Source organism: Canis aureus, chromosome 2 (genome assembly GCF_053574225.1).
Source record: "Canis aureus isolate CA01 chromosome 2, VMU_Caureus_v.1.0, whole genome shotgun sequence".
Classification (NCBI taxonomy): domain Eukaryota; kingdom Metazoa; phylum Chordata; class Mammalia; order Carnivora; family Canidae; genus Canis; species Canis aureus.
In genome coordinates, this window is record NC_135612.1 from 35006962 (window position 1) to 35033425 (window position 26464).

The following is a 26464-nucleotide window of genomic DNA, read 5'->3' on the forward strand; positions in this document are numbered from 1 at the left end:
TAAATTCATCCAAGGCAAAAAAGAGAGATCTAATTCAGCATATTCTGAATAGTGACTGTAAACAGAGGTGATGCCAACCCACCACCAACAATTGCCCTCAGTATAGCATCCACCCCCTAAGCCCATGTGCACACTGGCGCAGACCTTGACCCCTGGATGTGACAATGTCAAAATCAGGCTGAGCCATCACTGCCTTTCATCTCCCTGCCAGAATAATTGCTGCAAGGACTCAGGTTGGCCCTATTAAAAGTGTCCCCTAGGGTTTCAAAATGGAAGCCAGGAAACATGTACATCCTTTCCACTTTGGCGGTGACTTGTGAGGAAGTGAACCCACTGTGTGAGTACCCCGCTTCAGTCTCAAGGAAAAGGCAAGAGCAGATGAAGCAGTCAAAAGGTATGGAGCCTCTACTTTCAGTTACTGCCAACTAAAACCCTGTTTTCCCCCTACCCATAGTCAGTAAAACTGTGTTTTGACAGGCTGCACTCTGTCTTCACCACTGGTGTCCAAGGAATTGGAACTATTACTGAATCAGCCCCAGTGGATGAAACACATCAGGTTATAAGGTATCAGTGTGGTATTCTTCCTCACCAAGTTCTTCCTTTTTTTCCACCTGCAGTGGCAACAATGTTATACACACCACCTGCAATCAGCTCCCAGTGCTTGTGGCTTTGGAATAAATGACTCATCAGAAGTTTCAGCTATGGTATTAGGGCAGTAATAACTTCTCAAGCCCACCAGTATTGAGGTACAATGGTGTCCTCAAGAGCCAGCTTAGTTTTTAAGAATCCACGGGATTGTGGTCAAAGACCCACATGTTATTTGGTGAATATATTCTGTGTATTCACTTTTTACTGGAGATAAGGAAGGTACAAGTGGTTGATCTAGAACAGGATTCAGGTATTGCTTCTTTTTTTTTTTTTAAGATTTTATTTATTTATTTATTTATTATTTATTTATTTATTTACTCACTCATGAGAGACGCACAGAGAGAGAGGCAGAGACACAGGCAGAGGGAAAAGCAGGCTCCATGCAGGGAGCCCGATGTGGGACTTGATCCCAGGACCCCGGGATCATGACCTGAGCCAAAGGCAATCCCTCAACCACTGAGCCACCCAAGAATCCCAGGTATTGCCAACTTCTTTAGAAGAAAATATTGTAATAATCCATTAATATATCTAAGACCAACTCATTTCATTATGCTTTTCTAGAAGATTGGGAATTTAGCATGCATTTATTTTTTTTTCTCCATATCCCTCATCTTTCCAGGTTTTTGTCATTAAAATAGACATGATTAAGATTGGAGACAATTACTAATATTTGAAAGAAAACCTTAATGTAAGTGTATGGAAAAATTTCCAACCTAGGAGTTCCTATTTCACAAAATAGATTTACAACTGAGGATATGTCATCTAAAGATATTTTAGAGCAGAAACGCTATGACATCTTGCGTTATTTTAATGCCTCTCTACCTGGAGCACAAAGATAGAACCAGAGGAGTAGTGGAGGCCTTTTCTCAGTAAACTTGTTATAAAGACAAAATTCACCATCACATAAATCCATGAATCAAGGGTCACCTACTGGGACTTATCTTGACTTAGCTTTCAGAATGCTTAGAGTTTCTGTGTTTGGAAATCCCCAGAGGTACTTCTAGAATGAAACAATAAATGTGAACTCACTTAAAATGACTAGGAAACTTGTGTTGATTTAAGAATCATATAGACATGCTTGCACGAGTTCAGAGGTAATTCAGATCACTTCCTTGTACTTCACCATCTCTCTGCTCTGGCTACTTGCTCTGACTCAGGGGTAAGAGGTTAAGAGGGCAGTCAGAGCCTATCCTTGTGCTTCTCTCCTCTCCTCTGGGGACCTGCCATGCTGGACCATCAGAGGGTACACTCAGGGAATTCTTGTTTGAATGTGTACTTCTGCTTCATGCTGTGTTCTTCCAGTGAGATTCAGCTGTTCCACCATTAGCCAAACCAAGCAGACAGAGCCTCAGCGCACAACATAGCTAGCACGCAAAAGAGCTCAGCTGAAAAGGAAGATGCATATTGTCCACTCCAATAAACAAAGTCACACACCAATGACAGGGGGCTAGGGCGAGGTGGGAGGGGAAATGCCAGGGACATAAGCACATATTATACCAATCGGTCCTTAAAGAAATGACTTTTCCCTGATTTCTCATTTTTAAGGACTGCTTTCAATTTGGAAGAAAAGGCTCCAGAGGAGCCTGAGAAAATGGCACAGCAAGGAGCAGAAAAAGTGTCACCTTAGTCAGTGAGTCATGGGTTCCACTGCTGTGGCTCATCTTCTAAGCAGGATCTGAAACTTTCTACAGATCTCCCTTGCAATTCATGATTTTAAAAAATACATATCTTGAGAAAATAGGAGCTTGAACCCCATCAGATTTCAGGTTTTCTTGCATCCTCTTATAATATGGATGCAGGCAGAAGACCTTCCTTTCATGTGAAAGGAGTGGGTTCCTGGGAAAAATTTCCTCCCCTGGACCAGATTTTCTGGGCACTGCAATGTTTAAAGGAACAAGGCTACAATCCATTTAAAGAGGACTTGTATCATCTGGTGGGGTACAAAGGACATCATCATCTCTAGGCAAGAAGATAATGTGATTTATTTTGAAAAGACAAAATGAGGTCCTGTTAGAGAATGAAAAATAACCTACATTTCAGAACAACTCCATTCTATCTAAAATTTCCATATGATTGTCAATTTATTTGCTGTCTCTTCATATACCCACCACTCTTTCAGCCAGGACTTGTGAAAAATTTTCTGGCATTAGGTCATGTGAGACTGAGACTCAGAAAGTGTGATAAATGTTGATATTGTGGCAAAAAAAAGTACCTTTTTTACAGATGTGTTAATTTTTGTTTTCATGGCTTTGTAACCCACAAGTGTTGTCTAGGTGACCCATCACGATGTTTTAAGGCTGACAGATTTGGACCATCTTCAAATCCACTGTTTTTTTGTACACCCATTAAGCTAAAGTGGTCTGAGTCTAGTTGGCATGCCAGGTTGCTAATTAGTATTAACATTGTCCCAGAACAGTCTGTATATAGGTGTAACTCAGACACTGTCCCTTGCAAAGGAGATGACCAGCATTTCAACAGTATGTCTTCCTGACTCTTACTTCACCTGGGTCACTGGGAGCCAAGACTCTTCCGCATCTACTACTCTATAGCGATAAATACAGGCCACATTCAATTTAAGGTGATTTATTATATCCTGGTAAATGACAATGATAAGTTTTAAAATAAAAATTCTTTTTCTTTTGGAAAAAAACTTGGATTCCAGAGTTTCCCCTTCATCTCATTTTGCTATTCATTATGCGAAAAGGAAATGCATCGACCATCATTGCATTTGCAATGATATCTCAGTAATACTGTACCACTTCATAAATGTGTGAGAAACTGATAAAATATAAAGTGCTTTTCAATTATTTATGTTTCCAGGAGCTATAAGTTGTCTAACTTAAAAATGAGGTATGATATGTTTGGGCCAAATATTGTTAGGCAATGAAAAATATCCATCGAACAAAGGAAATAAATGGGATCCTGATCTCCTCAGTAAGAACCACTGAGAAGCAGCCTCCTGCTGGGGGCAAAATTTACTTGGCTGCATTATTAGTAGGAAACAAAACCCAATGTGGCAACACTAAAATGTTAAAACTTGGCCCAGTTGCCTGTTCCTGAACCATCTGTGGTTCCTCAGTGTTCTCTCCAATAGGAGAAATGATCCTTATGTTAGAATGAGGTTTCCAAATACCTTGGAATTCATCTGCAGTACTTCATTTGCTCTTGGGCAAGAACAGGGGATGGGGATATTCTTGTTACCCAGCCTGAAGAAATTGATAAACCACGGGAGAAAAACATTGAGGGCTGAGTTTGTGAAGCTGGCTCCAGTAACCAATTGATTCTGTTTTTGTACATTTAGGAATAATACAGAAGATAGGCTTTGAAACATGATTCATACCAAATGAATATTTAAAGGTTTAAAACCTATGCTAGCAAGTTGTTTATAGATTTAAGCTGCCCCTTCTGTTAACAACATGAGATAATTTCAGTTTCTCTAGATCACTCCACGTAATACAGACTAAAGTGAATTTAATAGTCCAGTAAATTGACAATCAACAAAAAATATAACATGTAAAGATTTAATAGGCAAAGTTTTTTTTAAGGACTGTAAGATATGTGACTAACAATATAAATCCCTGCAGTGTAAATGAGAAAGACATTTATATTCAAGGTCGTGAAACTTGGGAGAAAATATCATGTATTTCTTGATATCTCTTCTCTGTGTGGCTTGTGACATTCAAATGTGAGTCTAATTTAGGTTCTGAACCAAGTGGAGAAGAATTCTATGGTCTATCTTTGAAATAAATGGTCAATATATTAATTAACCCATCAAATAACAATCAGAATATGCCATGATCTTTGCTATTTTGGTTGGCACCTGAGTAAACACATTGTTAAACCAAGGACGAGATGATGTAAAATGATTTTTCTATAAGCACACTTTCTTCTTAGACTCTCAGATTCAGGCTGTTTCATGTGCCCATATGTGTACTTGGGCACAGATGATGTGAAGAATTATGAGTGGTGAGTATTTTTATAAGTAGATATCATCATAAGCCTTGAGAATAAGCATAAGATGGGAATTATTTCTGGAAAAACAGCCAATTAAAAGGGTGGAAAATTAAGTAAGAAATTCATTCCATTCAGCAAAGAGAACTGTATTTATATAAGCTGTTTCTTCTGGTGCCATAGGCTAAACTAAAGTAGTTTACCAAACTCTTATCATTTGATGAAAGAATTAATTAATTTTGTCCTAAGAACAATACTTAGTTAATTATTCCTCTTAATATAAAATATGACTTTTTTAAAATTAAAGGACATAATAGATAGCAGTGGGAAACAGAGGTGTATGCCTAAAGGTGGTGGCAGCAACACCCTTGAATCTGTCTTAATCCATTCAGGTGAGTGGCTTATAAATAGCAGACATTTATATCTCACAGTCCTGGAGTCAGGGAATTGTAAGATCAAGGCACTGACAGACTCAGTGTCTGCTGAGAGCCTGCTTCCTGGTTTATAGACAACTATCTTCTCATTATGACCTCACATGTTGGAAGGAGCCAGCTAGCTTTCTGGGATCTCTTTGATAAGGGTACAAATCCTATTCATGAGGGTTCTACTTTCATGAACTAAGCAGTTCTCAAAGAGCTCACTTCCAAATACCATGACCCTGGAGATTAGGATTTAACATACACATTTTGGGGGGACACATGCATTCAGTCTATAGCAGGCTCCTCATCCTGCTGTGCTTGATGACCTGAAACACCTTTAAAGGACTGATGCAGGGCACATCTGTGATTCAGTGTCACATCTTCTCTGTTCCCAGGCAAAGGCTGTAAACCCTCTGTCTGTCAAAGATAACTGAGGATGACAGAGATTTTCTCTAATTTTAAACATTTACCACTGTCATTTTCAGCCTCTTATTTGAGCCCCTTTTCTTCTTCAGAGTGACCTCAATAATCAGAATCAGAAACCTTCTAAGTCACTTAAGCTTTTCCTTTTATGGAAATAGGAAGGCATCTGATAACAGCTATCTAAATTTATTGCTTGATCACTTCACTAGAAATTAGATTAGAATAGATTCAATTAGATTAAATATAAATGTGCTGAACTACTGGGTATTTACCCTAAAGATACTGATGTAGTGAAACCCCAGGATATCTGCACCCCAATGTTCACAGCAGCAATGTCCACAAGAGCCAAACTGTGGGATTATGCATGATGTCCTTCCACAGATGAATGCATAAAGAAGGTGTTGTCTACATATACAATGGAATATTATTCAGCCATCAGAAAGGACAAATACCTGCCATTTGCTTCGATGTGGGTGGAACTGGAGGGTATCATGCTGAGTGAAGTAATCAATCGGAGAAGGACAATCATCATATGGTTTCCTCATGTGTGGAATATAAGAAATAGTGAACAGGATTATAAGGGAAAGGAGGTGAACTGAGTGGGAAAAATTAGAGAAGGACACAAACTATGAGAGACTCCTAAATATGGGAAATGAACAAAGAGTTGCAGAAGGAGAGGTGAGTAGGGGTTGGGATAACTAGGTGATGGGCAACAAGGAGGGCACTTGATGGGATGAGCACTGGATGTTATACTATATTCTGGCAAATAGAATTTAACTTAAAAAATGTAAAAGAGAAAAAGCATTTAGATTTGGGCTCTCTTTCTCAACTGTGGAATAATGAATTTTGTAATTGCTGGTGAAAGGAGTCTCAGGTATTTATAAGAAGTAGAAATATCCAAGGACACATGACAATGATTGACTTCTTACCCAAGAAGGACTAAAAATAAATTTTTATTCTTAATTTTTTTTACTTATTTTTATTGTGGTATAGTGGACATATAACCCTATGTTTTAGATATGCAACATAATGATTTGATATTTGTATATATGGTGAAATGATCACCACAATAAGTCAGTATCCATCACCACACATAGAAGCTACTTGATTCTTATGAAGAGAACTTTTAAGAACTACTCTTTTAGTGACTTTCAAGGATACGATGCAGTATCATTAACTGTACAACCATGTTGGGCAATACAATGAGATAATAGAAAATATATATTGGTTCATCCCTAGTACCTGGCACAAAGCTCCAGAATTCTTGTATTTCTTGTAATTTCCTAAGTGATTAGAATAACAGGAGCATCTCTTGTTTTATTTATTTATTTTTTATTAATTATTTTATGTTTTTTAAGATTTTATTTATTTATTCATGAGAGACACAGAGAGAGAGAGAAGCAGAGACACAGGCAGAGGGAGAAAGAGGCTCCATGCAGGGAGCCTGACATGGGACTCGATCCCGGGTCTCTAGGATCAGGCCCTGGGCTGAAGGTGGCACTAAACCACTGAGCCACCTGGGCTGCCCTTTATTAATTATTTTTTTAAATTTCTATATATGTATATTTTTTATTGGAGTTCAATTTGCCAAATCTTCTTTATCCATTCATTTTTCAATAGACACCAAGGCTCCTTCCACAGTTTGGCTAGTGTGGACATTGCTGCTATAAACATTGGTGTGCAGGTGTCTAGGGTTTTCACCGCATCTGTATCTCTGGGGTAAATCCCCAGCAGTGCAATTGCTTGGTCATAGGGTAGCTCAATTTTTAACTCTTTGAGGAACCTCCACACAGTTTTCCAGAGTGGCTGTACCAGTCCACATTCCCACCAACAGTGCAAGAGGGTTCCCCTTTTTCCTCATCCTCTCCAACATTTGTTGTTTCCTCATTGTTGTTAATTTTCCCCATTCTCATTGGTGTGAGGCGGTATCTCATTGTGGTTTTGATTTGTATTTCCCTGATGGCAAGTGATGCGGAGCATTTTCTCATGTGCTTGTTGGCCATGTGTATGTCTTCTTTGGTGAAATTTCTGTTCATGTCTTCTGCCCATTTCATGATTGGATTGTTTGTTTCTTTGCTGTTGAGTTTAATACATTCTTTATAGATCTTGGATAATAGCCCTTTATCTGATAGGTCATTTGCAAATATCTTCTCCCATTCTGTAGGTTGTCTTTTAGTTTTGTTGACTATTTCTGTTGCTGTGCAGAAGCTTTTTACCTTGATGAAGTCCCAATAATTCATTTTTGCTTTTGTTTCCCTTGCCTTCATAGATGTATCATGCAAGAAGTTACTGTGGCCAAGTTGAAAAAGGGTATTTATCGTCTGTGTTCTCCTCTAGGATTTTGAGGGATTCCTGTCTCACATTTAGATCTTTCATCCATTTTGACTTTATCTTTATGTATGGTGTCAGACAATGGTCTAGTTTCAATCTTCTGCACATGGCTGTCCAATTTCCCCAGCACCATTTATTGAAGAGACTGTCCTTTCTCCAGTGAATAGCCTTTCCTGCTTTGTTAAATATTACTTGAATGTAGAGTTGAGGACCCATTTCTGGATTCTCTATTTTGTTCCATTGATCTATGTGTCTGTTTTTGTGCCAGTACCAGACTCTCTTGATGATCACAGCTTTGTAGTAGAACCTGAAATCTGGCATTGTGATGCCCTGGGCTCTGGTTTTCTTTTTCAGTAGTCCCCTGACTATTCAGGGTCTTTGCTGATTCTACACAAATCTTAAGATAGTTTGTTCCAACTCTCTGAACAAAGTCCATGGTATTTTGATAGGGATTGCATTAAATGTGTAAATTGCCCTGGGTAACATTGACATTTTCACAATATTAATTCTGCCAATCCATGAGCATGGAATATTTTTCTATCATTTACCATTTCTTTCAGAAGTATTCTGTAGTTTTTAGGTTATATATCCTTTACCTCTTTGGTTAGGTTTATTCCTAGGTATCTTATGTTTTTGGGGACAATAGTAAATGGGATTGACTCCTTAATTTCTCTATCTTCAGTCTCATTGTTAGTGTATTGAAATACCACTGATTTATGGGCATTGATTTTGTATCCTATCACATTGATAAATTGCTGTATGAGTTCTAGCAATCTTGGGGTGGAGTCTCTTGAGTTTTCTAAGTACAGTATCATGTCATCTGCAAAGAGGGAGAGTTTGACTTCTTCTTTGCCAATTTGAACCCCGTGCCTTTTATTTCTTTTTGTGTTCCGATAGCTAATGCTAGGATGTCTAGTACTATGTTGAATAACAGCAGTGAGACTGGATATTCATGTTCCTGATCTTATGGGAAAGGCTCCCAGTGTTTCCCCATCGAGAATGATATTTGCTGTGGGCTTTTTGTAGATGGCTTTTAAGATGCTGAGGAATGTTACCTCTAACTCTACAATCTGAAGAGTTTCGATCAAGAATGGAAGCTGTATTTTGTCAAAGGCTTTCTTTGCATCTATTGAGAGGATCATATGGTTCTTGTTTTTCCTTCTGTTGATGTGATCTATCCTGTTGATTGTTTTATGAGTGTTGAACCAGCCTTGCATCCCGGAGATAAATCCCACTTGGTCATGGTGAATAATCTTCTTAATGTACTCTTGGATCCTATTGGCTAGTATCTTGTTGAGATATTTTGCATCTGTGCTCATGAGGGATATTCATGTATAATTCTCCTTTTTGGTGGGGTCTTTGTCTGGTTTTGGAATTAAGGTGATACTGACCTCACAGAACGAGTTTGGAAGTATTCCATCCCTTTCTATCCTTCAGACCACCTTTAGTAGAATAAGTATTATTTCTTCTTTAAACGTTTGATAGAATTCCCCTGGGAAGGCATCTGACCCAGGACTTTTGTGTCTTGGGAGGTTTTTGATGACTGCTTCAATGTCCTTCCTGGTTATTTTCCTGTTCAGATTTTCTATTTCTTCTTGTTCCAGTTATCGAGCTTGTGGTTTTCCAGAAATGCATCCATTTCTTCTAGATTGCCTAATTCATTGGCGTATAACGCTTCATTATACGTTTCTAAAATTGTTTGTATTTCCTGGTATTGGTTGTGATCGCTCCTCTTTCATTCATGATTTTATTAATTTGAGTGTTTTTTCTTTTTGATAATTCTGGCTAAGGGTTTATCTATCTTATTAATTCTTTCAAAGAACCAACTCCTGGGTTTGTTGATCTCTTCTACAGTTCTTCTGGTCTCTATTTCATTGAATTCTGCTCGAATCTTTAATATCTCTCCTCTTCTGCTTGATATGGGTTTTACTTTCTGTTCTTTCTCCAGTTCCTTTAGGTGAGACGTTAGCTTGTGTAATGAGTTTTTTCCAATTTTTTGAGGGATGCTTGTATTGCGATATATTTCCCTCTTAGGACTGCTTTTGCTGTATCCCAAAGATTTTGAATGGTTGTATCTTCATTTTCATTAGTTTCCATGAATCTTTTTAATGCTTCTCTAATTTCCTGGTTAACCCTTTCATCTTTTAGCAGGATGCTCTTTAACCTCCACATGTTTGAGTTTCTTCCAAATTTCTTCTTGTGATTGAGTTCTAATTTCAAAGCATTGTGGTCTGAAAATATGCAGGGGAGAATCCCAATCTTTTGGTATTGGTTGAGACCTGATTTGTGACCCAGTATGTGATCTATTCTGGAGAAAGTTCCATGTGCCCTTGAGAAGAATGTGTATTCAGTTGCATTCGAATGCAAAGTTCTGTATATATCTGTGAAATCCCTCTGGTCCAGTGTATCATGTAAAGCTCTTGTTTCTTTGGTGATGATGTTGTGCTTCAAAAATCTGTCATTTGCTCAAAGTGCCATGTTGAAGTCTCCTACTATTAGTGTATTATTAACTAAATATCTCTTTAGTTTGATTATTAATTGATTGATATCCTTTGCAGCTCCCTTATTAAGGGCATACCTATTCATGATTGTTAGGTCTTCTTGTTTCATAGACACTTTAAGTATGATATAGAGTCTCTCTTCATCTCTTACTACAGTCTTAGGGATAAACTTTAATGCATCTGATATGAGGACTGCTACCCCAGCTTTTTTTTTTTTTTTTTTTTTTGAGGACCATTTAATAATAGGTATATATTTCTCCACTCTTTTATTTTCAGGCTGGAGGTGTCCTTAGGTCTAAAATGAGTCTTTTGTATACAGCAAATTGATGGATCTTGCTTTTTTATCCAGTGTGAATCCCTGTGTCTTTTGATGGCATCATTTAGCCCATTCATGTGAGTGCAACTATTGAAAGATATGAATTTAGTATTATCATAATACCTATTCACTCCCTGGTTTTGTGGATTATTTCTTTGGGCTTCCTCTTTCCTTTACAGGGTTCCCCTTACTATGTCTTGCAGAGCTGGTTTGGTGGTCACATATTCTTTCAGTTTCTACCTATCTTGCAAGCTCTTTATCTCTCCTTTTATTCTGAATGACAGCCTTGCTGGATAAAATATTCTTGGCTGCATGTTCTTCTCATTTAGGACCCTGAATATATCCTGCCAGCCCTTTCTGGCCTGCCAGGTCTCTGTGGAGAGGTCTGCTGTTAATCTAATATTTCTCCCCATATAAGTTAGGGAACTCTTGTCTCTTGCTGCTTTAAGGATTTTCTCTTTATCTTTGGAATTTGCAAGTTTCATTATTAAATGTTGAGGAAATTAAATTATTAAATCTCCTGGATCTGAATGCCTGTTTCCCTCCCCAAATTAGGGAGGTTCTCAGCTATGATTTGTTCCAATGTGCTTTCTGATCCTCTATCCCTTTTGGCACCCTCTAGAACCCCAATGAAATGTAGATTTTTCCTTCTGAGGCTGTCATTTATTTCCCTTAACCTTTCCTCTGGGTCTTTTAGTTGTTTTTCTTTTTTCTCAGCTCCATTCCTTGCCATCAACTTCATCTTCTATGTCACTCACTCTTTCTTCTATTTCATTAACCCTCATCTTTAGGACCTCCCGTTTGGATTGCATCTCATTTAATTATTTTTAATTTCAGCCTGATTAGATCTAAATTCTGCAGTCATGAAGTCTCTTGAATCCTTTATGCTTTTTTCCAGAGCCACCAGTAGCTTTATAATTGTGCTTCTGAATTGGCTTTCTGACATCGAATTATAATCCAAATTCTGTAACTCTGTGGCAGAGAGTACTGTTTCTGATTCTTTCTTTTGTGGTGGATTCTTCCTTCTAGTCATTTTGCTCAGTGCACAGTGGCTGTATGATTGGGCTGAGTCAAGAATATAACCATGACCTAAGTAAATTTCACCCTAGATGATTCTGATGAAGTTAGAGACCAGAAAATGAAAACAAAGATCAGAACAAAATAAATCAAAAGGACTACTAAAGTGAAAAACAAATTTTAAAACAAAGTAGTAAAAAATAAAAGGCCAAGAATCCCAAAGAAGAAGAGAAAAAAGAAAAAAGAAAAAAAGAAGAGAAAAGGAGTTTAATGTAGGTATTTTCTCCCAAAGTTGTTGCCCAGGACATGTGATTCCAGGGGCACCCTTTGAACCATCACAGCCCGCAGTCATTGAGAGCTTTAGCCCCAGTATCTACAACACTACAGAAAGCTTCAAGGAAAAATTCCTTCAGAAGACCCGCGAGAACCCAATGGTGCCCATAGGCTACCTGGGCACCTCGCTGCCCTAACCTATGGCCTCTTCTGCTTCTACTGGAGTCAGAGCCACCACTCCCACCTATGATGCACACCTGGATTGCTGCCCAGGGCTTCACGGTCGCAGCCATCTTGCTGGGTCTGGCTGTATCTGTGATGAAGTCCTGATCCTGAGTCTGAGACGACCTGGCCTTGAAAGTTATGCAGAGATCACACCCAGTCCCAAGAGCAACCACCAGTCCTGCCACCTGACTTATTCTCTGGTCTCTCCTGACAAGCCCCTGTTTCAGCAGGGGACAAAGTGGCCAATTATGTAACTGACAGGTTTTTCCAAGAATCTCAAATTCGGTTGAGTTTGGGTGTACAGACTTTATTTGTGCCCCACTTTCTCCACTTCCTACTTAATAAACTGATCCACTTGTTAAAAAAGAAGAAGAAGAAGAAGAAGAAGAAGAGAAAAAAGCAAAAGTAAAGAAGAAAAAAAAGAGAAGAAAAAAGGGGGACTGGGAGATGGTGGTGGTGACGAAGTTGTAGTGGAGTGAAAATATAGCCTCCCTGAGGGGTCCTAGAGGGTGATCTTCTTGGTTTTGAGTGTATTAAGTTCTGTATGTTAGAAGATCCTCAGTCCTAAATTTATATAAACCAGAAATACTTATAAAGGGCCCCCAAATTGATCACCAAAACATAAGTGGGATAAAAGCGGGGGGAAGAATGAACCAGCAGAGTATTCCATTGGGTTCTGGGTGCATGCTGGGCATGTTTTAGAAGTTATTAACTTCTGCCATTGTAGAACAAAATGAGGAAGAGAAAACAAAAAACAAAAAACAAAAACCATATCTCATATATCTCCCAAAATTAAATTGAGTATGTTGAGGGAATTTAGAAGTGGAAAATATATCCAAGACATGTGATTGTAGAAATATGAAAGTCAGAAAGGAAGAAACTTAGAAATGAAGAGATGGTAAAATATTGTACTTATGGTGGAAAAAGAGAAAAAATATTGGAAATTTTTAGTCTGTTATAAAAAGTTTTACTGGAAAAGGGGAAAAATAATTTTAAAAAAGGAGGGGACCGGGCAGCCTGGGTGGCTTAGCGGTTTAGCGCCATCTTCAGGCCTGATCCTGGAGACCCGGGATCAAGTCCCACATCAGGCTCCTTGCATGGAGCCTGCTTCTCCTTCTGCCTGTGTCTCTGCCTCTCTCTTTCAATGTGTGTCTCTCATAAATAAATAAATAAAATCTTAAAAAAAAAAAAGGAGGGGACCCTCTAGTTCTATGTACTATACATCCTTCGACTTCCCTGGAGCTTTCCAGCGCTGCCTGATCAAGAACTTGCTCTTCCCCTGTCCTTCCAGCTGGTTTTCTGGGAGAGGGGCCTGCTGTGCTGATTCTCAGGTGTGTGTACCTGGGGGAGATGCCCTGCTGCCTCCCAGGTGCTGGGCTCAGTGGGAGGTGTTTACCCCGTCCCAGACACAAGGTGACACAAGGAGGAACAACATCACTGGTGGCGGCTGGCTCCCCAGTTCTGGAATCAGCTCCATGCAGTAACTACCGCAGACTCCCAGTCCATACTGCCCTAGATGCTCCTGGAGTGGGAGCGCTGACCTGCACAGCTTGGGGGCACCTGGTGGCAGGGGAGTCCTCGCTGTTCTGTGCCCTCCCCACTTCCACCCATCCTGAGGGGAATGCAGGATCCTGGGCTGTGTCTGCCCGGCACCCTGGGATCTGGGGCCTGTGCTGCTGGAATCTCGCTCCTGGGGCTGTGGCTCCTGAAGGCAGCAGGTCGCAGAACCCTTTGCCTGGAGCCCCTGCCTGACCCACCGGCTTCTCCCCAAGCCCCACCAGCTATGTGCTCCAGCCCTTTACCAAGATTGGCTGCGATGTGCAGTGTGCTCTCCTCCCAGCACCCATCCTCTATTAGTGACCCTACGAGACTGGAGGCGTCCCTGCCCCTTCTGCGGATCTGCCCAATTTCCCAGCTGAGCACTTCTCTGTCCGGGAAGAACCCATGTGGATTTTTTAAGGTATTTGCTTCTCCAGGGCTGGGCTTTACTGTCCTGAGACTCCCACTGCCCCCACTTAGCCCAGCTCCTCGCGCCCCCCCCCCACTTGATTCTTTTTTATTTATTTTATTCCCGCCTTCCTACCTTGTTAGAAGTGAAAACCCTTCTCTCTGTAGCGTTCCAGCCATTTTCTCTTTAAATCTCAGGTCAGATTCGTAGGTGTTCAGGAAGGTTTGAAAGTTATCCAGGTAAGTTAGGGGGACCAGGTGAGTTGAGGACCCTACTCTTCTACCATCTTGCCCACCTTCCCTTAAAAATAAATCTTTAAAAGATAGTAGAAAATTCTTATTTTCTAAGTTTCTTCTCCAAAAATTCTTCTGCTTTCCATTTGAGGGTGAGTGAGAGATTGGCTCCTGGGTATGTAGTGCCAGGAGCTACATGGAGTAAAGGTGGGAACCAGCAGGTTGAGCCTTTCCATGAGTGTGACAGTAGCATTGTACCTACCCTCTCTTCATTCCAAGATTTCTGACTGCTATTCTTTCTGATACATTTCAAAACTGTTTGTACTATGTCTTGGAATTCATTCATTCATTCGGTGGATGCTAATTAAGTGTCCACCATATGCCAGACAATATTCTGGGTGTTTGTGAAACATCATTGAATAAAACAGACAAAAACCACTTCTGCTCTTATGAAGGTTATATTTTAACATGGAATAAGCAAACAGTAACAGCAAACATCACAATAGGCAAATTGTAGAGTATGTTAGGTGACAAGAGCTAAGGAAAAATGTATCAGTGTAATGTGCTCAAGGTTATCAGGACAAGGGGACAGGCATCTTTAAATAGGTGGTCCAGGGGTGGCTGAATGGCTCAGTGGTTGAGTGTCTGTCTTTAGCTCAGGTCATGATCTCAGGGTCCTGAGATTGAGTCCCATATTGGGCTCCCTGGAGGGAGCCTGCATCTCCCTCTGCCTAAGTCTCTGCCTCTCGTGAATAAATAAATAAAATATTTAAAAGATAAATAAATAAATAAATAAATAGGTGGGTCAAAAAAAAAAAAAAGACTGGTACAGGATGAGCCTCATTGGAAGGGGGAATCGAGGAAGGACTTGATGAAGTCGAGGGGTTTGGCCATAGGAACATCTGCAAGATGGGTGTCCAAGTCGAGGGAAGAGCAGTGAAAAGCCTCTGGGAACAAGAATGCCCAGCGTAATTAAGAAACATCAAGGAGGCTCATATGGCTGAAGACCAGGCAGTCAGGTAAAGACACACTGAAGGGTTTGGAGAGCTACGAGAGGCTAAGGTAGGGCCTTGTCAGGTACTCTAAGGACTTTAGCTATTACTCTGAATGGAATCAAGAGGTATTAGAGGGTTTTGAATAGGGGAGTCAGTCATATGCTGTAGCTTTTTTTTAAATCATCACCCTGGCTACTGGATCTGGGTCTTAGGAGAGAGCCCTGAGCAGAAGGTTTGATTCAAAGAGTCGTTAGCACATCTATAGCATTTAACACCAGAACAGTGGATGAGATCATGTCAAGAGTGAAAGAGAGAAGAGGACCAAGGATTGAGTTTGGAAATCTCCAGTTTTAAAAGGTCAAGAGGAAGAAGAGGAAATTAATAGAAAAGCCTGAGAAGCTACAGCTAGTAAACTCAGAAGAAAACTGGGCAGGTATGGTCTCCTAGAAAATAAATGAAAATCTTTCCAATGTGAAGAGGAAACAAGACAACAAGACAATGCGTGATTACATTTACAGCTCAACTGTTTACTTTTTTCATATAGACACCATGCTTTTTTTCTACTGCTTTGAAGTTTACATAACTTCCACATGCTGTCTAATTTTATACTCAAACAATACTAGGTAGGTTGTCAAATATTAGGTTCACTGTTTTCCAGATGTAAACTCCAAGGTGCAGAAAGTGTGAGTGACTGGCTTTCAAGTCCCCAAAACCCTTACTGGAGTAAGATAAAGAGCCAGAATTAAGACAAAGTCTTCCAAGTCTAGTCCAGTCTATTGTTCTTTCTTCTACCATATGGTGCTGGAAAACCTGACTGTTTGGGTTTTTTAATCCTTAGGATTGACCTAGGAGTTGATGTGGATTGAGATGCAGAAAAGCTTTTTGACCCTCAGGGCATTTGGCCTAAACTCCTATTGCAGGTCCTAACCCACGGAGCCATCCAGGGATCCCCTCCAGGAAAAAAAAAATTTCTGCCCTCTATTCTGTACATATAATGAGTACAAAAGTAGGAAAGTAGTAAAACTAGCAAATAAAAAACTCACCAAAGTGGGATATTTATCAGTGAGATAAGGGGAGAAAAATGTGCTTAGGTATTACATAAATTAGATAAATTAGATAATCACTCCTAAAAACCCCAAGGGTGACTATTTCTCAGTAAGTAGCAATGCCATTCTTACTTCTGATAAGATTCTTATCTCACTCTTGGTATATTTCTACACCCAAAGCATAGTTTTGGAGAAATAGCAACCTATATTTCCATTCAAGCTCCATCATTTCTTACTAAATAATTTTAATCTTTAAAAAATAAATCTCCATGGGTCTCAGTTTTCTTATCTACAAAATGGAATATTATCCCAATTGAGAGAATTGCTTTAAGGATATAAATCTTATGAAGCCTTATGAAACAACTCAGAAAAATGTACCTGCTCACTTAAAATCATGGTGTCAAGATTTCTTTCATTTTCTACAATAGCAAACCTGATTTTATATTTTAAGCCTGAGTCCAAATATAAACAAAACAAAACAAAACTTTCTGAACTTGTCTAATTGAGTTCAGTTTTATCTTCTATGTACTGAACACATTTGATGTTTTCCTTTATTATAACACCTATTAAGTTGAATTCAAGATTATTTGTGTCTGTATAAAAGTAGGAGTATATAGGGCAGCCCTGGTGGTGCAGCGGTTTAGCTCTGCCTTCATCCCAGTGCATGATCCTGGAGATCCGGGATCGAGTCCCACTTCAGGCTCCCTGCATGGAACCTGCTTCTGCCTCTCTCTCTCTCTCTCTCTCTCTCTCTGCCTCTAATAAATAAATAAAAATCTTTTTAAAAAAGTAGGAGTATATAAGTGTAAGCTATAGAGCCTAAGAGTGGATGATTAAGTGAAAAAAGGTGAAGAATTAATTTATAGAATCTTGTTTCTCTACTTGAAGCTCTACTAAAAGGAAGAGTTTTTTAAAGCAATAAACTAATAAATCCAAAGGAATAAAATAAGAGAATCATCAATAAAATTTTGAAAGCCAAAAGAGTAATAATTGACTTATAAGACTTACAGAGTGTTAATTATAAACCAGCATTAGGGATTCTGTAAAACCCCCAGACCTCTTACCTTGTCAACATATAAAAAATAGGCTTTGGAGGAGGTTAAAAGATTCTTCTCTGGAGAAGATAACAACCCTCAAAAGGAGATAGGGAGATTTTGTCTCCCTAAAGATACTGGTAATTAGGGACTTCTCTCTATAATGCCCTAGCCATCTTACTACAAAATGAAATTTATAGTCAAAAGCTCCAATGTGTGTAGAGAACTTCGAACCAGCTTTTTAGTGCCCTAGGCTTAAAGACAAGTTGGCAGCCAAGAATCATCATGTATCTGTGAAAGCCTCTCATATGAAAGAGATCAAAACAAAGAGAAAAAGCAACTCGGAGAATATAGATACTACACACAGCATAGAGATTAAAACTTCTAAAAATGAGCTAGCAACAATACCCTCAGAGGAATAAGAAAAAACATTACATTTGTGAAAATAAGAACAGAGTGCTATAAATAAAAGAGGAACAGGACTTTTAGAGGGGAAATACTCCTCTAAGAAATTAAAAATGTGTTGCCAATATTAAAAATTAAATGGATGGACAGAAAGATAAAGTGGAGAAAATCTCCCAAAATTTAAAGTCAAAGACTTCTAATGGAAAGTAAAAGAAAAGAAATACAAGAATATTAAAGTCAATCTATAAAAGTTTAACAACCAAATTAAAGCAATTCCAAAAATAGAAAAAAAAGGGAATACAATGAGGATATATCATTTAAGATATATTTAAAGATCTCTTTTAGGAAATGAAGAATATAAATTTTCAGACTGAAGGACTCCATGACTGCAAAATGGAGCAAAAATAGATCTGCCTCAAGATACATTCTAAGAATACTAGTATGAGTTACATAATAGAAAATATATTGAGGCACCTGGGAGGCTTACTCAGTTAAGTATCTGACTTTGGCTCAGATCATGATCCTGGGTCCTGGGGATACCAGCTGAGCGGAGAGTCTCCTTCTCCCTCTCCCTCTGCCTTGCTTATGCTCTCTGTCTCAAATAATTAAATAAAATCTTAATATATATATATCTGCCCCAGGCTCCAGGCAAAGCATTCCTAAAGCCCTTGTAATTTCTTAAGTTAAGAACACTAGGTCTGTCTTTCATTTTAATGAAGGGCCTTTGGGTGCAGTTCTGGATGGCTCCTGGATGGGGGCTTGTCACTAGAAAAGTCAAGCCATGATTAGAAACTTCGAATTTAAGGTCTCCCACTCCCCTTTTCTAGAGAAGGAATAGGGGCTGGAAATGGGGTTAATAATTGGTTATGTCTACATAATGATAAAAATTTGAAAACTATGTTCAGTGTGCTTCCCTGTCAGGGAACACATCCATGTGTGGGGAGGGTGTTGTAATTCCACAGGGACAGAAGCTCCTGTATTTGGAACCCTCCCAGACATCACCCTATGTATCTCTTCATCTGGCTGTTCTTCTGTGTTCTTTATCATATCTTTTAATAAACTGGTAAACATAAGTGTTTTCCTGAGTTCTGCAAGCCAGTAGCAAATTAGTTGAACCAGAGTAGAGGGTCATGAGAAACTCATATTTGTAACATCATTTAGTCAGAAGCAACAGTGACAAACTGGACTTGTGATTGACATTTGAAGTTGGGGGCAATCTTGTGGGACTGAGCCCTTAATCTGTGGAATCTGATGTTACCTCCAGGTAGACCGTATCAGGGTTGATTTAAATTGGACCCCTAGCTAGTATCACAGGATTACTTGTCAGGGGAAAAACCCCACACGTTTGATGACAAGAAGTGTCAGAAGTGAAGTGTTCTGTATGAGTAGTAAAAGAAGAGACAGGTCTTCTAATATCACTGGGGATAAGGAGAAGATTCCAAAAGCTTCTAGAGGAAGGCAAGGCAAAAACAAGATTAAAAATCAAAATGTCTTCAGTCTTCTAAACATTAACACTACAAATGATCGAACATTACCTTGAAACTTCTGAAAGAGGACTAATCCTAATAAAAAAATTCTATTCTATATGAGTGAAAATAAACTTAATTTCAAGTATTCAAACTTTCAAAAAATTATCTATGAATCCTCTCTCAGAAGGTTATTGAAGGATATGACTCCTTCAAATGGAAAAGTGGAATCCAAGATGAGAAGGACAATGAAATCCAAGGAATGGGGAATCCCAAGGATGATGGTCAAAGGCAACTATAAATGGGTACTAGGCCCCTTGAAAAAGGAACAAGCCTAGATGGCAACATTGAGGAAGCTCAAGAAGAAAAGTTTTCAAAAAGGGAAAATTGTTATAATACATTATATTTAAGGATATTTGATAACTAGGGGAGAGGTTAGGAATGAATTAGTGATACAGGAAGGAACTAAGCAACAATAACAAAAATATGATTATTAATCAGAAAAAGAACAAAATCAAGAAAGTATAGGTTAGTACGTACTACAAGTTCCAGCTCTGAAAATACTGCATATCAATCTAATCCAAAATATGGTTATATATTAGATATCTTTAACTATAGTGAAATGATAGATGAATGAGATCCAGGTATATGTATATGGAGGTGGTGAAAGGGAAGTTAAGTCAGTAGTTAATTTCAAAAACCAAAAAATTAAGAAGTAGCAAACATCATGTCAGGTTTAATCCGATCAATAGTGAAATGGAATAGAGAGGCCATGCAAAAAGTCGATACATGCTTTTAATGGGACGCGCTCTCGGTGAGGTTCAGCGTTGGGCAGGGGAGGGAGAGAGCAGGGAAGTCGGGCCCAGGCAAATCGCAGGGGGGTCTATAAAGGGTTTTTGGCAGGAAGATGAGGGCAGGGCAGCATTCCAATTAGGGCAAGGGCTACAGGTCTTGTAAGCTAAGTTAGGGTAGGGCCGCAAGGCCAGGTTATTGGGAGGTTGCTGGCCTGGGGTCGTCTGTTTTGAGGTCCCCAGTCTCACCAGCCCAACATATAGTATTTAGATTTATAGAAGTAAATGTTACAATAATGATGATAACTAAAAATATTGGAAGTCTCTGGGTATCTGAAAATTGGGATGGATTATCAACTGGTTAGGGGGATGCTGGCTCTCAAATGTAGCAATATAGAATAATTTGACTCTAAATTATGTGCACACATACTTTTGATTAAAATTGAAGCTAAATTGAGAAAAGGAGGCTATTCAATCATTTGGAATGCTAAAGAATCAATCATTTGGAATGCTAAAGAATCAAACATAAGGAGGATACAACAAACAGTGCCACCACACCCAGGCAATAGATAAGACTTCCATCCCTGATGCTGTAGGGGGAAAGACCATCAGCCTAGACTGTGGAGAAAGACTGCCATTTACTGAAGATCTACATACAAAAAGAGGAACAATTAACCATAAGCTATAGGAACTTCACTGACTTTTCTAGACAAACGCTAAAGAGAAAAGTGAACGAAAGGGAATACTAAAACATGAGGGTTTAAATGTCTAGAATAAGCAAATCTAGAGATGGGAAGTAGATTAGTGGCTGCCTAGAGCTGAGAGGCTCTAGAGAATGAGTGTTAATGGGTGTGAGGTTTCTTTGCTGCTGATGAAAATATTCTAAAGTTTGATTATAGTAATAGCTATTTAACTATGGTTATACAACTCTGTAGATATACTAAGAAGCATTGAATTTTACGGTTTAAATCGGTGAATTTTTTGACATGTAAATTATATCTCAGTAAATCTATTAAATATAATTATTTTCTTTGGTTACAGTATATCATTAGGTAAGTCAATATGGATAGAGAATATAAAAGTGCAAAATATTTGCCAATGGACGTATGATTAAATCTCAGGATGACAATCTCAAAAGGCTATCTGCATGGAGCACTTCAACATATACTTGAAAATAATCACAGAATGTGGTCAGTAAAACTTAAAGTAAATATACATACACACATGTACACATATAAATACATGGTTCTTGGTATTTTTCTAGGGGAGTATAATATTAAGGGCCCCCTTGTTTGTTGGCCTATTGTACTTTAATATTCCTAACATGAACTCAAATTTTTTGTGGGGCTGCTTTGCTTCATCAATAGTAACATTCTACTGTTTCCACTACCAGTACTACCTTTGAGATTTACTCTTCTTAAAACTTCTGCCATCATGGCCAGAGAAGGAACACTGCACCAGCCCTAGGTCAGGACCATGCACTTGCTCAGCTGGCCCTGAGCCAGACCCAAAGTAGGTGCATAAATCCCATGCTTGACCATCTGAGCTACATTTTAATGGGTCTTCTCAATCCCCTGATGTTCCTAGCCTTCTGCTCCACCCCACCTCACCCCACCAAAAGTCCAATCTAAGATCTATATTGCTACCTGCTTTCACTCATTTCTATAGCCAGAGTGGGATTAGAGAACGAATTCATGGTCTGAGGTCATCCTCAGGATTACCGTCTCTGTTCCTTGGTCCTTGCTCAGCTCCCATTCTCATTCTCTTCATCAACTATACAGAACACTTACTGCTCCCAGAAGTCCTATATTTGATTGCTACCTGCTTCCCATCAATTACCCGATTCCTATCAACTCTTACAAGAGGACCACTCCTAACTACGCCAAATTTAGAAGACGAATCATTAGCTTTCTCAACAGCCTTATTGCTGCTCCGTCTCCACCCCCTTTGATCCCACCAGCTGGTAACTTCTCTACATCCACATTCATCCTTCTTAGCCTGTCTCCAGGATTCCTACAGAAGTGTATTCTTGTTTAAAGTCAGCCCATAGGGATCCCTGGGTGGCGCAGTGGTTTGGCGCCTGCCTTTGGCCCAGGGGCGATCCTGGGGACCCGGGATCGAATCCCACATCGGGCTCCCGGTGCATGGAGCCTACTTCTCCCTCTGCCTGTGTCTCGGCCTCTCTCTCTTTCTCTCTTTGTGACTATCATAAATAAAAAAAAAAAAAAAAAATTAAAGTCAGCCCATATGTGATCTCTCCTGCCTCTCCTCCTCTGGGACCTTGCTTCATCATTCCTCATTCTAGATCTAAAACTAACTACATAAGGCTAACCACATCAGAGGAAATGCTGTAATTAGATCTGGTGCTGGAAACTCTTCCTTTCCAATGGTATCTACCCCAAGTATTTTTGATCATTTTTGATCTCCAGTCCTTCACATGCTAAAGAGACTTTCCACAGTCCCACAGACTCCTTTGGAGGTCTGTCTCCTCTTATCATATCCAAACTTCTCAAACAACAGCATAAACCCTAGTGTCAGTTATTTCATGCCCCATTTATCTTTCATCTTATCCCATATTTGCTTCTTCCCATTCTACTCAACTGATGCTACTCAGAAATAACTACCAACAAGCTGAGTCTAACAGTTGTATTTCAGGTCCCTTGTTATTAGCCTTTAGGTTCTATCCAGTAGTCAACCACTCCTGCTTTTAGGTTCTCCATTCCCTTAGTTTTTTATGCACTCCTAATTTTCCCCATCCACCTCTGATTTCCTGTTTTTTTGCTTATCCAGTGGTTCCTCCCTTACTCTTCATCAGTCCCTAAAAAAACACTTCCCACCACTATTTGGGGGCCACTTTCTTTAATTCTTTATCAATAATCTCATATGCTTTTATTATTTCAACTATCAACCAAAAGCCAATGACTCTAAAATTTGCATATGCACCCAAGACTCTACATTTACCTTCAGATTTGCATAAACCACTGCCTCATGGATACCTCTACGTGGGTAAACTAGTAGTCTTATACAGCATATTAAAAACTGAATAAAAAAAACCAAACTGAATCCTACTTCCTTGCTGGCACCACCACATTACCCCATATAAATACAGGGTGTTATTTCTTATTCTCCCCTCTTTCTCAATTTCCACGTCTATCCATTAAGCCTATGAATTCAAATTATTTTCTTTCCTAACTTATTTTCAAATCTGTCCTTTCCTCTCCATTCTCATGACCATGTCCCTATTTCAAGTCTTGATAATTATTCCCTTAGATAGCTGAGATAACTGCTTAGCCCCACTCACCTCCATTCTTTCCACTTCAAATCTATCTACAACACAATTATTGGCTACAGTCCCGGACACAAATTTGGTCATATCTAGTAATTATTTTTATTTATTTGTTTATTTTTTCTATTTTATTGAAATATAATTGGCACATACATTTTATTAGTTTCAAGTGTACAACGTAATGATTCAATTCACATAGTCACAACTTTTTTTCTTGTGATGAGAACTTTTAATATTTACTCTCTCAGCAACTTTCAAGTATATGATACAGTACTGTAAATTATATATGTATATATAGCTTTAGTTGATATATATATATGTGTATATATATATATATGCCATATTATAAGACCCAAAACTTATTTACTTTTTAACTGGAAGTTTGTCTTTTTTTTTACCTTTTTTTGCCCATTTCCCCAACCTCCAAACTTCCACCTCTCCCCCACCACCAATCTCTTCTATATCTGAGCTGCTGTGTGTGTGTGTGTGTGTGTATGTGTGTGTTTTAAGATTTCACATATAGGTGAGATCATAGGGTATTTGTCTTTCTCTCTGGCTTATTTCACTTAGTGTAATGCCCTCAAAGTCCATTAGTTATTTTTACAAGATAGTTAATATTAATTACTTTCAAAAGATAACTTCTACCTACAGGATAATGTCTGTACTTCACCTCTGGGCATAAAAAAAAATCCTATGTAAACTGAACTCTGGTTAGTTATCCACTCTTGCTACTTAGTTTTATATATTTCTACACACATGCCATATCTTTCTTGCCTCTATCTCTGTGCTTCTTTGTACCTTCTCATTAGACTTTATCTCATTCATCTGTGGTATACCTGGCACATAAAGAGTTTCAACTGATATTTATTGGAAGAGGAGGAAAAAAGGAAAGGAAATAGTAAGGACATGTCTCCACTTCTTGCCTCCTTTAGGGTTCCCCTCAAATCTAGATGACTCATAACTTTCACTTACTAATGAATTCTTGAATCACCCCTTCTGAAAGTTTTCTTTGATCCCTCTTTCTTCCCAAGGTCAGTTAGAAATTTTTCTTTTTGCTAGTAAAAATTAATGTTCATGACTCCACCATTTTATTTAACATATTATATTACCATTCTATCAGACTGTGAACTCTTTGGAGGCAAGAATCCACTACTTGAATGTTTTTAATATACTTTACACATAACAAGAACACAGCAAATATTTTTAGAATCAATGAATTATTAAATTTTACAAGTAGTACCAGGACAAATAACAAATGAAAGGACTGAAAGGATCTTTGAGGCATGTTCAAGGGAAAAGTCAAGTAAGACATGGGTAAGGAAATTATGCATCAGGAATGCATCTAGAAAACCTGTGTTTATTTCAAGGTTTCTAAAGTTCCAGAGTATATTTTTAATGAAGCCTTTTAGGAAATAAAAACAATTGAAATAACATAATATTAAGAATTTATTAGACTCAGAAAATATAATTTATGACAATGCTTATTAGTCATGACACAGCACAGAGATAATAAACTAATGCATTCTTCAAAAGATGGAATGTCTTCAGGGCTCAATGTAAGTCATTTAAGATAACATTATGACCATTGATTTCATTATTATTGCACCTCTATCATCAAAGGGAATTCCTGTTACTTGCTGGGTATACAAACTCAACACTTCCTCCGCAGTTTCATTGCAAGTGAGCATTAAATAATGTACAGAACAAAACATATTAAAATTGTAGTTGTTTTTTATTATTTACTCCAACATTTTAGCATGGTTGTTATCATTTCCCCAGTTAGTTACTATAGGAAAAGCAATTTATAATGCAATAAAAAAGTACTAGTAAGGGAAATTTCCAATGCTTTATTATTTCAGCTGCCAAACTGTGCAGAACAGAGCTAAACTTTGCTGTCTTTTAAAGATAATCAGAAGTACCTGCAAGCAGTCTATACACACTGTGCTTGAAACAGTCAATTCATGTTCTATTAATAGATGTTCCCTATTTTTGTTGTGGTCTAGTAGCCATCTTTAGGCTGGTAAAGTTTTCTAATAGTGTTCTCCTTCCCCAGCCTTTTTCCTTTGCTAGTTGTTGTCTGCCCATGTTTACCACACAGTAGCTATCTATTTTGGGAATTCAGTGCCAGTGCTATCATAGTAAATTGGAAGGAATAAATAGTTGTTAGATAAATGCCAACTTTTGAAGTAGGAAATACAATTTGTTTAGATGGTTCACTAAGCATAGTGTGGTCAGAATATGGATTGGCATGTGCTACCTGTGTGAAAGTGAGTTCTTGACTTCATTACTTCTTTCCATATAATTGCCCTTTTAAAGTAAACTTTATCAAACAATAGAGATCAGGCACTCATGAGTCTATTTAACCAGTAAGTCAGTCCACCCCCATCCTAGGCCCTGAGATGAATCTGTCACAGATGCAAAGTCTCATTATCCAGTCATTTTCCCCTCTTAAACCAGGTCCTCATATCTGACTGTATCACTGAATGTGCTTTAAACTCCTGACTAGCACTATATAATATCAATTACCCCTATTTTAAGTAACACAAGACAAATTGCTTAAAATGGAATAAAAAACAAACCTAGAACCTGCTAAGAAAACAGTGTTTATTACTGGCTAAGAAGTTTAAACTCAAGTATTTACATCAGAAACTATGAAAAAAATGTCTTTTTTTCCACTCTAAAAGTGTATACATTTATTGTATGGTTGCTAAAACTCAAGTATTGCACTAACAGCTAGAACTAGAGCTATAAGTAATACTAACATGATCCCCATTTTCATGGTTAAATACACAATTTCATTTCATTGATGAGTTCTATAAAAGGAAAATTAAAGAGTATGTGACAATTCTAAGGAAGATCATCTAACTCAAGACTATGGGGAGGCTGGTCAGAATAGGCTTCCCAGAAAGGTAAGAATGATTAATGTTAATATATTAATTAGTTTAGTGAGGGAAAGTTAGGTGGCATATGATAGTACTGAAGTATTCCAGGTAGTGCCCAAGTAACAACCTGAAAAAAAAGCTATGATTAAAGTGCTCTGTTTTAGGAAAGAACTCAGCATATGTGAACAGTAAGGTACATGGGATGAACAGTAAGAGATAGAGAAGTAAGTTGAGTCTCTTAAACAAAACCATGGAGTTAAGACTTTATTATAAA

At 38.4% G+C, this 26464-nt stretch overlaps 1 pseudogene; it reads left to right on the forward strand.

Moving 5' to 3' along the window:
* Nucleotides 1-285: 285 nt before the first annotated feature.
* Nucleotides 286-12272, forward strand: LOC144289803 (HIG1 domain family member 2A pseudogene; annotated as a pseudogene).
* Nucleotides 12273-26464: the final 14192 nt, after the last annotated feature.